The 12,912-nt window shown below is 49.0% G+C and overlaps 1 long non-coding RNA gene across 1 annotated transcript in view; it reads left to right on the top strand.

Annotated features, from left to right (window-relative positions):
- LOC137531624 (uncharacterized) overlaps positions 1–12,912 on the top strand; it is a 473,661-nt gene that overhangs the window by 298,613 nt on the left and 162,136 nt on the right. The window contains exon 4 of the long non-coding RNA XR_011023685.1: positions 8,217–8,368. This is a non-coding gene — a long non-coding RNA (uncharacterized lncRNA). The remainder of the gene's footprint in view (positions 1–8,216; positions 8,369–12,912) is intronic.

The following is a 12,912-nucleotide window of genomic DNA, read 5'->3' as shown; positions in this document are numbered from 1 at the left end:
TATACCTGAGGTCTGTGTATGGGGCGATGCTGAGCGATATTATACCTAAGGTCTGTGTATGGGGCGATGCTGAGCGATATTATACCTGAGGTCTGTGTATGGGGCGATGCTGAGCGATATTATACCTGAGGTCTGTGTATAGGGCGATGCTGAGCGATATTATACCTGAGGTCTGTGTATGGGGCGATGCTCAGCGATATTATACCTGAGATCTGTGTATGGGGCAATACTGAGCGATATTATACCTGAGGTCTGTGTATAGGGCCATGCTGAGCGATATTATACCTGAGGTCTGTGTATGGGGCGATGCTGAGCGATATTGTACCTGAGGTCTGTGTATGGGGCGATGCTGAGCGATATTATACCTGAGGTCTGTGTATGGGGCGGTGCTGAGCGATATTATACCTGAGGTCTGTGTATGGGGCGATGCTGAGCGATATTATACCTGAGGTCTGTGTACGGGGCAATGCTGAGCGATATTATACCTGAGGTCTGTGTACGGGGCAATGCTGAGCGATATTATACCTGAGGTCTGTGTATGGGGCAATACTGAGCGATATTATACCTGAGGTCTGTGTATGGGGCAATACTGAGCGATATTATACCTGAGGTCTGTGTATGGGGCAATACTGAGCGATATTATACCTGAGGTCTGTGTATGGGGCGATGCTGAGCGATATTATACCTGAGGTCTGTGTATGGGGCGATGCTGAGCGATATTATACCTGAGGTCTGTGTATGGGGCGATGCTGAGCGATATTATACCTGAGGTCTGTGTATGGGGCGATGCTGAGCGATATTATACCTGAGGTCTGTGTATGGGGCGATGCTGAGCGATATTATACCTGAGGTCTGTGTATGGGGCCATGCTGAGCGATATTATACCTGAGGTCTGTGTATGGGGTGATGCTGAGCGATATTATACCTGAGGTCTCTGTATGGGGCGATGCTGAGCGATATTATACCTGAGGTCTGTGTATAGGGCGATACTGAGCGATATTATACCTGAGGTCTGTGTATGGGGCGATGCTGAGCGATATTATACCTGAGGTCTCTGTATGGGGCAATACTGAGCGATATTATACCTGAGGTCTGTGTATGGGGCAATGCTGAGCGATATTATACCTGAGGTCTGTGTATGGGGCAATACTGAGCGATATTATACCTGAGGTCTGTGTATGGGGCAATACTGAGCGATATTATACCTGAGGTCTGTGTATGGGGCAATACTGAGCGATATTATACCTGAGGTCTGTGTATGGGGCGATGCTGAGCGATATTATACCTGAGGTCTGTGTATGGGGCGATGCTGAGCGATATTATACCTGAGGTCTGTGTATGGGGCGATGCTGAGCGATATTATACCTGAGGTCTGTGTATGGGGCGATGCTGAGCGATATTATACCTGAGGTCTGTGTATGGGGCGATGCTGAGCGATATTATACCTGAGGTCTGTGTATGGGGCGATGCTGAGCGATATTATACCTGAGGTCTGTGTACGGGGCAATGCTGAGCGATATTATACCTGAGGTCTGTGTATGGGGCAATGCTGAGCGATATTATACCTGAGGCCTGTGTATGGGGCAATGCTGAGCGATATTATACCTGAGGTCTGTGTATGGGGCGATGCTGAGCGATAATATACCTGAGGTCTGTGTATAGGGCGATACTGAGCGATATATTATACCTGAGGTCTGTGTATGGGGCGATGCTGAGCGATATTATACCTGAGGTCTGTGCATAGGGCCATGCTCAGCGATATTATACCTGAGGTCTGTGTATGGGGCAATACTGAGCGATATTATACCTGAGGTCTGTGTATAGGGCCATGCTGAGCGATATTATACCTGAGGTCTGTGTATGGGGCGATGCTGAGCGATATTATACCTGAGGTCTGTGTATGGGGCCATGCTGAGCGATATTATACCTGAGGTCTGTGTATGGGGCGATGCTGAGCGATATTATACCTGAGGTCTCTGTATGGGGCGATGCTGAGCGATATTATACCTGAGGTCTGTGTATAGGGCGATACTGAGCGATATTATACCTGAGGTCTGTGTATGGGGCGATGCTGAGCGATATTATACCTGAGGTCTCTGTATGGGGCAATACTGAGCGATATTATACCTGAGGTCTGTGTATGGGGCAATGCTGAGCGATATTATACCTGAGGTCTGTGTATGGGGCAATACTGAGCGATATTATACCTGAGGTCTGTGTATGGGGCAATGCTGAGCGATATTATACCTGAGGTCTGTGTATGGGGCAATACTGAGCGATATTATACCTGAGGTCTGTGTATAGGGCCATGCTGAGCGATATTATACCTGAGGTCTGTGTATGGGGCGATGCTGAGCGATATTATACCTGAGGTCTGTGTATAGGGCCATGCTCAGCGATATTATACCTGAGGTCTGTGTATGGGGCAATACTGAGCGATATTATACCTGAGGTCTGTGTATAGGGCCATGCTGAGCGATATTATACCTGAGGTCTGTGTATGGGGCGATGCTGAGCGATATTATACCTGAGGTCTGTGTATGGGGCAATGCTGAGCGATATTATACCTGAGGTCTGTGTATGGGGCAATACTGAGCGATATTATACCTGAGGTCTGTGTATAGGGCCATGCTGAGCGATATTATACCTGAGGTCTGTGTATGGGGCGATGCTGAGCGATATTATACCTGAGGTCTGTGTATGGGGCGATGCTGAGCGATATTATACCTGAGGTCTGTGTATGGGGCGATGCTGAGCGATATTATACCTGAGGTCTGTGTACGGGGCAATGCTGAGCGATATTATACCTGAGGTCTGTGTATGGGGCAATGCTGAGCGATATTATACCTGAGGTCTGTGTATGGGGCGATGCTGAGCGATAATATACCTGAGGTCTGTGTATAGGGCGATACTGAGCGATATATTATACCTGAGGTCTGTGTATGGGGCGATGCTGAGCGATATTATACCTGAGGTCTGTGTATGGGGCGATGCTGAGCGATATTATACCTGAGGTCTGTGTATGGAGCGATGCTGAGCGATATTATACCTGAGGTCTGTGTATGGGGCCATGCTGAGCGATATTATACCTGAGGTCTGTGTATGGGGTGATGCTGAGCGATATTATACCTGAGGTCTCTGTATGGGGCGATGCTGAGCGATATTATACCTGAGGTCTGTGTATAGAGCGATACTGAGCGATATTATACCTGAGGTCTGTGTATGGGGCGATGCTGAGCGATATTATACCTGAGGTCTCTGTATGGGGCAATACTGAGCGATATTATACCTGAGGTCTGTGTATGGGGCAATGCTGAGCGATATTATACCTGAGGTCTGTGTATGGGGCAATACTGAGCGATATTATACCTGAGGTCTGTGTATGGGGCAATGCTGAGCGATATTATACCTGAGGTCTGTGTATGGGGCAATACTGAGCGATATTATACCTGAGGTCTGTGTATAGGGCCATGCTGAGCGATATTATACCTGAGGTCTGTGTATGGGGCGATGCTGAGCGATATTATACCTGAGGTCTGTGTATAGAGCCATGCTCAGCGATATTATACCTGAGGTCTGTGTATGGGGCAATACTGAGCGATATTATACCTGAGGTCTGTGTATAGGGCCATGCTGAGCGATATTATACCTGAGGTCTGTGTATGGGGCGATGCTGAGCGATATTATACCTGAGGTCTGTGTATGGGGCAATGCTGAGCGATATTATACCTGAGGTCAGTGTATGGGGCAATACTGAGCGATATTATACCTGAGGTCTGTGTATTGGGCCATGCTGAGCGATATTATACCTGAGGTCTGTGTATGGGGCGATGCTGAGCGATATTATACCTGAGGTCTGTGTATGGGGCGATGCTGAGCGATATTATACCTGAGGTCTGTGTATGGGGCGATGCTGAGCGATATTATACCTGAGGTCTGTGTATAGGGCGATACTGAGCGATATTATACCTGAGGTCTGTGTATGGGGCGATGCTGAGCGATATTATACCGGAGGTCTGTGTATGGGGCGATGCTGAGCGATATTATACCTGAGGTCTGTGTATGGGGCGATGCTGAGCGATATTATACCTGAGGTCTGTGTATGGGGCGATGCTGAGCGATATTATACCTGAGGTCTGTGTATGGGGCGATGCTGAGCGATATTATACCTGAGGTCTGTGTATGGGGCGATGCTGAGCGATATTATACCTGAGGTCTGTGTACGGGGCAATGCTGAGCGATATTATACCTGAGGTCTGTGTATGGGGCAATGCTGAGCGATATTATACCTGAGGTCTGTGTATGGGGCAATGCTGAGCGATATTATACCTGAGGTCTGTGTATGGGGCGATGCTGAGCGATAATATACCTGAGGTCTGTGTATAGGGCGATACTGAGCGATATATTATACCTGAGGTCTGTGTATGGGGCGATGCTGAGCGATATTATACCTGAGGTCTGTGTATGGGGCGATGCTGAGCGATATTATATCTGAGGTCTGTGTATGGGGCGATGCTGAGCGATATTATACCTGAGGTCTGTGTATGGGGCCATGCTGAGCGATATTATACCTGAGGTCTGTGTATGGGGTGATGCTGAGCGATATTATACCTGAGGTCTGTGTATGGGGCCATGCTGAGCGATATTATACCTGAGGTCTGTGTATAGGGCGATACTGAGCGATATTATACCTGAGGTCTGTGTATGGGGCGATGCTGAGCGATATTATACCTGAGGTCTCTGTATGGGGCGATGCTGAGCGATATTATACCTGAGGTCTGTGTATGGGGCGATGCTGAGCGATATTATACCTGAGGTCTGTGTATGGGGCGATGCTGAGCGATATTATACCTGAGGTCTGTGTATGGGGCAATGCTGAGCGATATTATACCTGAGGTCTGTGTATGGGGCGATGCTGAGCGATATTATACCTGAGGTCTGTGTATAGGGCGATGCTGAGCGATATTATACCTGAGGTCTGTGTATGGGGCGATGCTGAGCGATATTATACCTGAGGTCTGTGTATGGGGCGATGCTGAGCGATATTATACCTGAGGTCTGTGTATGGGGCCATGCTGAGCGATATTATACCTGAGGTCTGTGTATGGGGCCATGCTGAGCGATATTATACCTGAGGTCTGTGTATGGGGTGATGCTGAGCGATATTATACCTGAGGTCTCTGTATGGGGCGATGCTGAGCGATATTATACCTGAGGTCTGTGTATAGGGCGATACTGAGCGATATTATACCTGAGGTCTGTGTATGGGGCGATGCTGAGCGATATTATACCTGAGGTCTGTGTATAGGGAGATACTGAGCGATATTATACCTGAGGTCTGTGTATGGGGTGATGCTGAGCGATATTATACCTGAGGTCTGTGTATGAAGCCATGCTGAGCGATATTATACCTGAGGTCTGTGTATGGGGCAATGCTGAGCGATATTATACCTGAGGTCTGTGTATGGGGTGATGCTCAGCCATATTATGGTGCAGTTTGGGAAGGGGAGGTGGGGAGTTTAGCTGGCAGTGTGTAGGGCTGGCTCATATTCCACAAGGTGGCTGCTATGGCTTCGATATGCTGAAGCTATGTACACACATGCGAGAATTGTCGCCCATAAGAGATCGAGAAACGATCCCTCGGGCAATAATTCGGGGAATGATGTTGTACAGACATGCCTCTAGCCTTGAGGCCAGCAATGTGCTCTGTTGCTATGGAGGAGGGCAGAGGGGACGACAATCGGCGTATGACGGAGGCGCTTTAATTAGTGGGTGGGGCTAGTAAAAAGCATTGTGAATGGTTGTGCTTGGGCATCGGGGATCGTTAAAAATCCTACCGGACGGAACTGTACTCTTGCCCGAGCAATAGCGATCTGCGGCCTCTGCACACACATAATGATCGTCAGTTGAAACTGAAACAGCGGATAACGACAGACGCATGTGTGTCCCCATTCAACTCTATCCCCGTCTGTTCTCTCCTAAATGCCAGCAGGAGCTGCTTCAGGGTTGGCAGGCACTAGGCCCGGCGGCAGGGCCGGGCCGAGGCAGAGGCTGAAGAGGCTCCAGCCTCAGGGCGCAGTGTAGGAGGGGGTGCACAATTCATTCAGCTGTCATTCCCAATTGTGTTTGAAGCACAAAGAAATAACAAAAGGGCATACATAGCAGTGACTGCAAGCCAGATAACTAGAGATTAAGGTGTTGGGGACGCTGGGGGCCCTGGGGCGCCTCTTAGTCTAATAGCAATTAGTGTGTGATGGCTGGGGTGGGAGGGATGCAGGGGCGCACTTTGCTGTCTCTGCCTTGGGAGCTGAAGGACCTTGTCCCGGCTCTACCCGGCGGTGCGCGTCATTGACTTGTGCGCAATGATGTGTGCTGCCAGGCCTAACGCTTGTGCACTGCTGCTGACTCAGATCAGCTTTTGCTGGCTCCTAGGAGAGAGCAGAGGGGGATGGAAGTGAATGTGGAGGGGGGGGGGGGGGGGGGCAGTGGGCATGAGGACTACTCACTGTACCTGCTTCAATTCTGATTGGCCAATTTTACTACTTCCATGCAGTATGAGGTTTGAGGCTTAAGTGCCTCTTTAAAGGACTTACGACGAGGCGAAATTAAGAAAAAAAGTTAATCACCTGCCTCATCTTTTAAGGCACGGAGGACGCTGTCCGCACCCTCCGTGCCGATCTGCCGGGTCCCCCCGCTCATTAGCCCCCCGGGCCGGCTGCCGACCCCACGGCCCGGGTCGGGCTCTCCTGCCTCTCGTAAAATGGCCGCTTGCTCTGGCCGCGGCTGCATAGCGTGGATCGGGGGGGATGGCCCTAGAGCTGCGCAGCCGCACTCGCGGCTATGCGGACTGCGCAGCCGCAGCCAGAGCAAGCGGCCATTTTACGAGAGGCAGGAGAGCTCGACCCGGGCCGTGGGGTCGGCAGCCGGCCCGGGGGGCTAATGAGCGGGGAGACCCGGCGGATCGGCACAGAGGGCGCGGACGGCGTCCTCCGTGCCTTAAAAGATGAGGCAGGTGATTAACTTTTTTTCTTAACTTCGCCTCGTAAGTCCTTTAAAGCAGATCTGAGATGAAAAACTAACTATAACAAGTAACTTGTCTATATATCTTATCTAAAGTTTAGATAGTTTACACAGCATATCTAGCTGCAAACAGCTTCAAACGTTTATGATTATTTATTCCTGTGATACAATGAGGGCAGCCATGTTCTGTTTGTCACATTGTCACAGGCTAAGGGCTGGAGATGCTATCAGCTTGCCTGTGTGTAAATGTAGTCCCCTCTCCTCCTCCATCCTCCCCTCTACCTCTGAAATCAATGTCTAGTAACAACCTCCTCCTCCTCCTGCCCAGACTGAGCTCCCATAAGCCCTTGCTACAGTGCCAAGGCACAATAGGAGCTGTGGGCGAGGCCTGTTTAGTTTTAGGGAATTTAGAGTATTAAAACAAAACAAAGTATTTGGCTTGAGGAATGCCCCATAAACTATATGAAAGGAACACAATTATGCAATGAGTAAAAGTTTATCTCGGATCCACGTTAAGTTTTGGGTAGGTTGGAAAATGAGAAGCGCCTTTAAAGACCCTTGATGTGACAGAAAATGAGAGAATGTATCTAGGATCCCGCAACTGAAAATTAAAAATGCAAATAAACTTTTTTATTGTTGATTGTGTCCTCACTTTTATAACAGTCCGGTATAACAGGGAGGTAGAGTGTGTAATATGTAGCTGCTGTAGCCCCCTTCTGGTTACTTATATTTTATTTAGTGACTTCAGATCCAGATAGACATCTGCTGATGGTTGTGTAGCCTTAGGGCTTCTTTCCATTGAAGCGCAGAGCCCAGTGGCTACACGTCACACTCGGCGGATGAGCGGGGCTTGCGACGGGCTAAAGCACCCCGAAATGCAGCAAACCATGAGCGATTCAGCGCTGAATCACCGTGCATGAATGGTAATGGCAGACAGTGCAGTCTATGCACTGTCTGCTGTCCCTGCGATTGCATTTCCATAAGTGTACATAAAAGTGCACTATATGGAAACGAGCCCTTATTTTGTATTTAGTGCCAGTAGAGAGGGTTAGCACACAGCTGACTTCCATGCATCCAGATTTGCTTGCCAATGCTGTCCCTTTCTTCTGTATCAATACAAATGTCTCTCAATTTCTGTTTTTGCCTAGAAAAAGTGTGATCACCTGACCAGTCTCCTCTTCTTCCCCCTACCCTAGACCGCTCCGCAATGTTCATCCCACTGGCATTCTGGGACATACAAATCTGCCATGGCACTCTATGGGGCTCTACATCATTACCTTTGGATGCAGCCCCTGGCTCACCAGAAACAAGATACACTGAGGACAACATTATCTCTGAGAAAAAAAAGGTATGAAAGACCATCTTTGAGTAAAACAAAGCAGAAAAAAATGAATACCTTAAGGCCCCTGTCCCCCCCCCCCCCCCCCCCCGCCCACACCGCACAGGTTTACTGGGAGATATCCAGATAGCAACTATCCGGGCATCTCCCGGATCCGGATTTGAGCAGCACTGTTCACATGCACACATCTAAATTCAGAATTGCAGCCTATTGAAATCAATAGGCTGCTTCACAATTTGTGTGCATGAAGAAAAACAGAAGCACTGCTTTTCTTCTTTCTCTGCCTGAAAGAGGTAATATTGTATTATGCAACTAAAGGTGCCCATACATCAGGCTATTTGGCGGTCCATTGACCAACCAATTCGATTATTATCGAATTGGTTGAAAATCAGTGCCGCCAAGTGCAGACCCAATCGATGATACAACCCATTTAAGACCGAAAGTTGGTTGCTCGGGTGTGCGGCGGTATGGCGGCCGATTTTGAAATGAGCACGAAACCCCCGCCGCTGCCGCCTTAATGTATAAATGTGCCCACTTGTGTGTGCATTTATACATTACCTGTCCTGTAGCAGCCTCCTCACGGTGTCTGTAACCTCCGGGTAGCCTCCGTACACGCCACCAGCGCACAGCGTGTAACGCCAGACACTATGCGCCAGTGGCGTGTACAGAGAGCCGCTCGGACGTTACGGACACCGCGCAGAGGCTGCTAGAGGACAGGTAATTCATAAATGCACACACTGGGGGGGCACATTTATACATTAGGAGGGCAGCAGCGGGGCGGACGCGGTGGGCACAGCCGATTCCCTTAAGATTTCATGCTTAAATCGGACGGGAATTGGCCTGCAGTATATGGGCAGCTTTGGTTAACAGACAAATTTATCTAATCAGATTCGATTAGAGTTCAATTTGTCTCTTTGTCGAATCTGCCCATGATCTCCTGATGTATGGGCACCTTAACAGTTTTTCTCCAGTCAGGACCCAGTGAGACTACTGATAAGGAATTACAGCCATAAACTACTTTACTCTAGGAAGCCCAGTTCTCTGCCAGGAGAGGATAGAAATAAAAAAAGGTCAATATTTCATAGTGGCTCAACAGAGTACTAGTGGCTGGATAGTGTACTGGTTAAGGGCACTGCCTTTGACATGGGAGACCAGGGTTTGAATCCTGGCTAGGGTCAGTACCTATTCAGTAAGGATTTCAAGGCAAGACTCCCTAACACTGCAGGGTGGCCTCTTGAATGCGTCCCAGTGGTTGCAGCTCTTGAGCGCTTTGAGTCTGAAAGGAGAAAAGCGCTATATAAATGTTCGGATTATTATTATTATATATTTCAGCACTCTAAGGCAGGGGTCCCCAACCACCGGGCCGCGGCCCACTGCCGGTCCGTTGGCAGTTTCCAGCTGGGCCGCGGCGGGTCTGTCATCTTGCCCCTGTTCCCCCCCCCCCCCCCCCCCGCGCCCGCCACTTCTGTTACTTTATGTGCGGGCGGCCGCTTCCGGATTCCCCCAGGATGCATATCGCCGCTACAGGAAGCCGCTGCCCCGCCTCCTTCCCTCCTTACAGCAGACGCAAGACGCGCTGCTGTTATAGGAGGAGATAGTACTGCATGCATGAAGGAGAGCGGCGCCTGGGGGAATCCGGAAGCGGCCGCCCGCCCGCTCATAAGGTAACAGAAGCGGCGGCCGCGTGGGCACCACCTACCTATACTGGGCACTTTACTAGCCATGCTAGGCACTATACTAGCCATGCTGGGCACTATACTAGCCATGCTGGGACACTATACTAGCCATGCTGGGACACTATACTAGCCATGCTGGGACACTATACTAGCTATAGCTGGGCACTGTACTAGCCATGCTGGGCACTATACTAGCCATGCTGGGGCACTATACTAGCCATACTGGGGTAACCATACTAGCCATGCTGGGCACTTTACTAGCCATACTGGGGCACTATACTAGCTATACTGGGGTAACTATACTAGCCTAGCCATGCTGGGCACTTTACTAGCCATACTGGGGCACTATACTGGGCACTTTACTAGCTATACTGGGGCACTACCTACCCATACTGGACACTATATTAGCTATACTGGGCGCTATACTAGGGCACTACTGACCCATACTGGGACTATACTAGGTATACTGGTCACAATACTAGCTATACTGGGGTAACTATACTAGCCATACTGGGGCAACTAAACTCCCTATACTAAGGCAACTATGCTAGCTATGCCGCCGCACCCCAGCCCCTCCCCCCGTAACCCGCTGCGCACGACACTGTCCACTAGGTCGCGCGCGCAGTAACCCGCCCCCACCATATTTATAAATATGGCAGCCTCCATGTGCTGCTTTTATCATAATTTAGGCTTCGTCTTTTAATGGCGCCCAAATTACTGACTGAGCGCTGCTATAGCCGTAATTCACATGGCACCTATTGCAGCACCCAAATCTCCAGCGCTGTTCTTGCCCGATTACCCCTGAGACTGATCCCCGTCCGTCCAGGAAACTGCATACTGCATTAGAGGACCCTTTGTTTCTCATAAATCTACCCCCTTCGGGTCCCGAACCAGCTGCAGAGCGAACTCACCTGTCCGGCGACACGCTCCTCCATCAGTCCATGCGCTGCTGTCTTCCTCTCTGCAGGGGCGCCTCTGCACCGTGACCTGGCGGTATGTTGTTATGTAATAATATGCCATGAAGAGGCAGCTAGAGGAAAGACGGGAGCACACATACTGACGGAGGAGCGAGCCGGCCGGACAGGGGAGTTCACTTTGCAGCTGAACACTCTGCAGAGTACAAGAAAGTTGGGGAGACCTGGGGGTGTGGCAGCGGGCTCAGGGGCCCTTAGCTTTACCCTATGAAAATGCCGGCTCTGGGTTTGTGAGGCTGAACCTGAATTTTGCAGAAGCTAAACAGATATGGGAGCTGCAGAGTTACACCGCCGACAGATAACGCATCTTAATTGTACAGTTGTTCTGCACTCTCTATTAGTCGCTGTGCATTTTCCTGCACATTTGTATGTATTGGGCCATAATGCATAAAAAGTATATGCAGCAGTGCGTTGTGAAAAGCTTTTATTTAAAGGGATGCTGAGCAGTCGTAAAAAATTAAATTAATACTCACCTGGGGCTTCCTCCAGCCCACCATAGGCTGCAAGGTCCCCCGGTGTCCTACTGGCTCCTCTCCCAGCCCTGCTGGTGGCTCTGTTAATGGCGACTTTTGGGCTGAAAGTTGTCCGTATACTTCCAGGAAGACCATGCTCTGCGTCCTCATGCCAGCCGCTACGCATCATCACGCTGGCCGGAGTGACAGTCCTGCGTCAGACTGTAACATTGGCCGTCATGCTGACACGGAACGTGGACTTACTGGAAGTATATGGACAACTTTCAGCCCAAAAGTCACTGTTAACGGAGCCACCAGCAGGACTGGGAAAACAGTTCAGCTGAGGATGGGAGTGGCTACCAAAAACCAGGCCTGCTGCAATGCATAGATGCTGCCAGGTACACACTTTCATGAAGTCAAGAGGACCCTGGGGGACCTCGCAGCCTACAGTGGGCTGGAGGAAGCCCCAGGTAAGTACCAATTTCATTTTTAATTCAGGGTCCCTTTAAAACACATAGATGCAGGGCTGGTTTACACTGAATCAGCTGCTTTCAGCTATATCGCAATGTACAATTAATGCTCAGTGCAGGTAAAGGAATTTTCCATGTTTCCCTAAAGCCCGGTACACACTTTCAATCTTGATTGGCCAATCACTGACCAATTTTATCATCTCCATGTAGTATGAGTTTCAACAGATATTGAAAACTACGAACAGATTGGGTAGGTAATCTCTCATTACTACACCCATTTGGTAAAATTGGTCAGTGATTGGCCAATCATAATTGAAAGTGTGTATCTGGCAGTTTACATCTATGTTTTTGGTAGCCACTCCCATCCTTAGCTGAACTGTTTTCAGCTAAGGATGCCAGCAAAATGTTGCACGCAGTGCACTTTTGCGATATACGCACATCACAGGCACTGCAAGGATTTACCGCAGTGCTTTGCTGAATACAGGCTATCAGCAAAGAGCAGAAAAACTACTTATTAAAGCACCCCAAGTGTGAACTGGCCCTTAAGAGAACTTTATTGGTGATTACAAATTGTTGCAACCTGCAGAGTAGAACTAAGGGGCATATTTAAAATGATTTAAATATACCATCAAATTCTAATAATGGCCTCCTCCTCCCCATAGCCATACCAATCCTCACCAAAAAGGTACAAAGCAAAGAAATGCAAACAAAACAAAAAAAGACGCAGGCCAACAATTGTAATTCTGGAAAATACCAATTGCACTAGCAAAAACACGGCAATGCAATTTACATGTTCATTGCCGTGCTGTTGCTATTGGAAAAATGTAAACGATACAATTTTTAAATCGAAACATGCTTAATAAAAAAGGGCGCTAATTAGTTAATTTCCATCTAAGATAGTTTATTATATTCTTTTTTTAACAGAGTCCTTTGGCTAATCCAGTTGGCTAAAACTAAATCACATTTTGGCCAATAGGATTG

The sequence above is a fragment of the Hyperolius riggenbachi genome, chromosome 9, assembly GCF_040937935.1.
Source record: "Hyperolius riggenbachi isolate aHypRig1 chromosome 9, aHypRig1.pri, whole genome shotgun sequence".
NCBI classification, from domain to species: Eukaryota; Metazoa; Chordata; class Amphibia; order Anura; family Hyperoliidae; genus Hyperolius; species Hyperolius riggenbachi.
This window is presented reverse-complemented; position numbering and strand designations above follow the sequence as displayed.